The sequence below is a fragment of the Hydractinia symbiolongicarpus genome, chromosome 1 (genome assembly GCF_029227915.1).
Source record: "Hydractinia symbiolongicarpus strain clone_291-10 chromosome 1, HSymV2.1, whole genome shotgun sequence".
NCBI classification, from domain to species: domain Eukaryota; kingdom Metazoa; phylum Cnidaria; class Hydrozoa; order Anthoathecata; family Hydractiniidae; genus Hydractinia; species Hydractinia symbiolongicarpus.
Window position 1 is genome coordinate 23,738,157 of NC_079875.1, and position 4,532 is coordinate 23,742,688.

General features: G+C 34.0%; 1 long non-coding RNA gene across 1 annotated transcript; it reads left to right on the plus strand.

The window, feature by feature from the left end:
* The first annotated feature begins 1,238 nt into the window (after window positions 1–1,238).
* LOC130636739 (uncharacterized) lies at window positions 1,239–4,324 on the plus strand. Its single transcript, XR_008982287.1, has 3 exons — window positions 1,239–1,492; window positions 2,853–2,969; window positions 3,829–4,324. It is a non-coding gene; the product is annotated as an uncharacterized LOC130636739 (long non-coding RNA).
* Window positions 4,325–4,532: the final 208 nt, after the last annotated feature.

Genomic DNA, 4,532 nt, shown 5'->3' on the forward strand with positions numbered 1-4,532 from the left:
GTTGTTTGTGAAAGAAAAGTATGTAGGGTTATAAGTAATATAATTTGCGACTTTATTAGACTTTGAATGGTTGTGTAGCTACGTGCTATCAAAATTAAGAATGTGTTACGACTGTTTATAAGACAACTGCGACCCATTTTCGTGTCCTTTGACGGAAACCTCGTAAATAGTTTCGAAAATACACGCGGCAATGACGAAATCGTCTATAATCACAATCTTCTGCATCATGTTCTTTCTGATGTCACCAATTTATCTAACGGAAATGAAGGCAACAAAAAGAAAATAAGGAGACAAAAGATTAACGAATCTTGTATTTTATTCATTTTTTTTAGATCAATCAATTGGAAAAAATACATTAATATGACGGTATATAGATACCGTCATATTAATGTATTTTTGTTTGTATTAGATACACTTTTTTATTCACGAAATGTTCCAAAATTGTAGGGTTGTGAGACGCATAGCATTGTTGTAACGTAGGAGTATTAGCATGCCTTAAAAAAGCGTGGGTGGTAGGAAAATATTTTTAGAAAGTCTACAACATTTTTTATACAGGTACATCTTCTAAGCATCTTATGAGAAAGTAAGAATATATTGTAATGAAAAGTCCTTTCTTCCATCTTTTCTTTCAGATGAGTTGTGCGTCGACCAGCGTACAGATTGCAATGAACTTATCCCTTACTGCAACAGCCATAAATCCAGGTTAATTGACACATGTAAACAAACGTGCAGATTTTGCAGTAAGTGATAAATTCATTCATCAGTAAATCTGATCCAATTAAGATAACTTGATATTATTCTTATTGAAATTATTTACCCCGGCCTTTAGTCAATTCAGTTCCCATTGATAATTCTATCAACGAGGGTCCTGCAAAGGGGGTCCTAGTGCTTTTAAAACTCCTAGTTGAGCTACGAAAGTCGTGCAAGCACAGCAATCCTTCAACTAGACAACCCCCTAAGGTATCAAATCCTATATACTTATGCTAAGCAGAAAGAGAGATTCATCCTTTTGTAGTCTCTGGCATGACTCAACCGGGGTTTAAAACCCAAGACCTCCTGCACTGGATGCAAACGCTCTACCACAAGGCTATCAGTCGGTACAACAACTTTGAAAATATCAACATAGATTCCTGCGATAAAGAAATAGTTTTTGAATAGCAGAATATTCTTTTTAAAGGTCTTGATCTAGTAGCCATCGACCACTGTTGGAGTATACATAAAGAAATACTTTGCAAAAAGATTTTGATCAATAACTTGTTGTATTAAATAACATAACAGAGGAAAACATAGCTGCACTTTTTTTCTTTCTTTTCGTTTTTTTTAGCTCCATGTGAAGATAACCATGTCGATTGTGAATATTTTAGAAGGCATGAGAAATGTGAACAGCCACTAAAACGCACGACAGAGATCTGTGCAAAGACATGCGGGTTCTGTAAAGCACCTGCACCGCCCAGCTGCTCTTTCTTTGATCGCTATGGACAGAATTGTCCAGGTACGATACTTCTGTATTTTGAAACCTAAAATTTATTCAACGTCCAATGAAATAAAAAAAGAACGCTGATTATGTACAATAACCAAGCCACCGTTGAGAAGAAATAATGAGTCGGAATAACTCTAAAAGGTCTTATGTTTAATTTTATCCTAATCCCCTGGCTTATTGGTCCCCAAATTATTCAATATTTTGAATTAGCAAATTAGCCTTGTAGGCTCACAGATTGGTTTTTAGGTAGGGTATGTGAAAGATAGTGGATTGGGTAGTTTACTTAACCATGTGAAGTGTAAATGAATTTAGTTGTAAAATAACTCGAACAAATGCAGTCCTTTTCTTTCTGGACCAGACCGGGTAAAAAGACTTTTTGTGCATATTTTCAGTCATAAATAGTACTAAGTGCAACAACTGAGAAACCAATCAGTTTCATTTCCTTTAGATTTACGAGTATATACTACAAAGAAACACAATTCCATATCAATGAACTAAAGTAATTTGCACTTTTTCGTGAAGCAATTACCTAAGCAAAACTACCTAAAACAGTCTGGGGAATTTTTATAGTCGTCACTTGGCCAGAATTCTGCAGCCCAGTAGGCTGTACAGGTTTCAATTTGGTGAGGGCGTGGTCTAGGTAAACAAAGTCAAAAATGTGCTAGATAATTTTTTAGTAACGCAGGCATTATGGAGCATTCCGTGGCATGAAAATAAAGGGTGTGTATTCATTAAAAATATGTATCGCTCAAGACGTCTGGATCTAAATAATTCTACGTCCACGAAACGTCGTTCACAATTGCTTGCGGATTCGTAATTCAGCCCTCGTTTCCAATATATCATTTTTGAGCTTGCAACAATGTAGCCATAAAATGCTTCGAAAATTACAAGTTTAAATATTTGATTGTGACTACGCGATACCTAACTATTTTTTATCACGATTAATTTTGAAATTTTCATGTAACTAAAAAATGCTGGGTGTTTGTTTAAGTTATGACAGAGTTACGACATGTTGTAGACTGTGCTAATACTGCGGATAAGTTATACTTTTTGATAATAACATTTTTTCAGCTCCTTTATACCTTTGGACCTTTATAACGCGTTCAAACTGTCACACGACAACAATTTGCAATTGCTGTTTGTTCGTTCATCAGACCAGCCATAAAATTTTCAATTGATTTTGGTTCGTTCATCAGACCAGCCATCAAATTTGCCTTTGATTTTTTTCGTTCATCAGGCCAGTCATCAAATTTGCAATTGCTGTTTTTCGCTCATCAGACCAGCCATCAAATTTGCCATTGATTTTTTTCTTTCATCAGATCATGGTTACTTTCTGAAATATAGTTTTTGTTTATTTTTTTTGCTCTTTCAGAATGCAAAGACTTGTACCGCTACGTGTGTAAGACATTTTAAGAGGACTGTAATGATATTAACATTGCTGGAGATTTTATGAGGAACTACTGTCCAAAGACTTGCCATTTGTGCAGCAGTAAGTTGTCATTGTTGTCACGCTTAAGTTGTCACTGTTGCTGATGTTGTTGATGATTCTTTTTCTAACCTTTTAATTTAAAATAGAGAAAATGCAAAAAAGTTTAGGCGCGCAAAATACGCTTTAACGAAAAACAATTTGTACACGCGATTTTTTAGACAATTAACATTTATTTGCAATTACCGAAGATAGATATATACTCAAACTCGGACCACTTTTGAGTGACTTTAATATTAGTTAGAGTGGCATTTCTTATTTAAATGAAATTGTAGAAGTTTTTTTTCTTCAATTTGTATAATATTATTAAAAAAATCTGAAAAAACATCTCTAGTAAGATTACTGTTTAGGATGTCGAAATAGAATATTTTATTGTCAGAAATTTTCACAGAAAGAAAATTTCGCGGTTTCGCGTTATTATTGAGAATCGCGAGATTAAACTCCTCAAAATATCCTTTTTTTTGCAAACCGCGAAGATGGACTTTGTGATATTTTAAAACTTTAGACCGCAAAAATTTCAACATTATATTTATGACTGGTGTACGCTATAAAATCTTATTATTGACATGGTCAACTGAGACCGTAGCACCTTGTCATATTTGTAGTCAGCTTAATTTAATTGGTACTGTTGCATGCTTGAACCTTTTATGTCCTATATTGGGCATAGCAGTGCGGACAATATATGTTTCAAATATCAAAAACATTGGCATAAATAATACATAGATAAATCTTAATCGATCAATGTCAGCCTATTAGTCTCGTATCCTCAAAAAATTTCCAAAATTCATTTTTCAGGTAACGTTGTATAAGAAAAGACTTTTGACTATGGTAAGGTTGAACAAAAATTCTATTTTTTTTTCAGATTCATCGTGCGCCGACTCTCCTATCAAGGCTTTTGCATGTTTACTTTGGAAGAGGGTTTTGAATTGGTGCGAGATTAAGAAAGATGTTATGCGACATTTTTGCCCAAAGACCTCTTCCTTTTGTTAGCAAAAAGATTTCGTGACTTTTGTTAGCAGAAAGACTTCGTGACTTTGGTTAGAAGAAAGATCGCGTGGCTTTCGCCTCTCTCGTTGCCTCCTTATAGAAAAAAAACATTCATTTGGAAATCCATATTTGATCTTTAGTCCATATTCAACGTAATTTTTATTTATATTTATATTTTATATTATTTTTTAGTTTGAAACAGGAATTGCTCATTTTTTGTATTGTTTTGCTGTCAGTTTCTATTTCTTTCTTTTAAAAATTACATGCTGTTTATTCTTTTATATATCTAAATTTATATCTCTACTAGTAAAATCATTTGAAGTTGACAATGACAACCCAAGCAGTTAGACAACCCAATAAGTTAGAATACCTAATCATTTAAAATACCCAAGCAGTTAGAATACCCATAGCCACAAGAAAAGAATAGTCTGGGTAATCGGCTATTCTGGGCCGTATCGTAAAGAAACTTCAAAAACTGGGGTGGCAGGAATATAAGGACACCAAAGTTTAAAAAATGGCTGCGGCTGCAGAAAGAGGATTTCCGTTATAATGTAGATAGATGTCCATATTACATGGCTA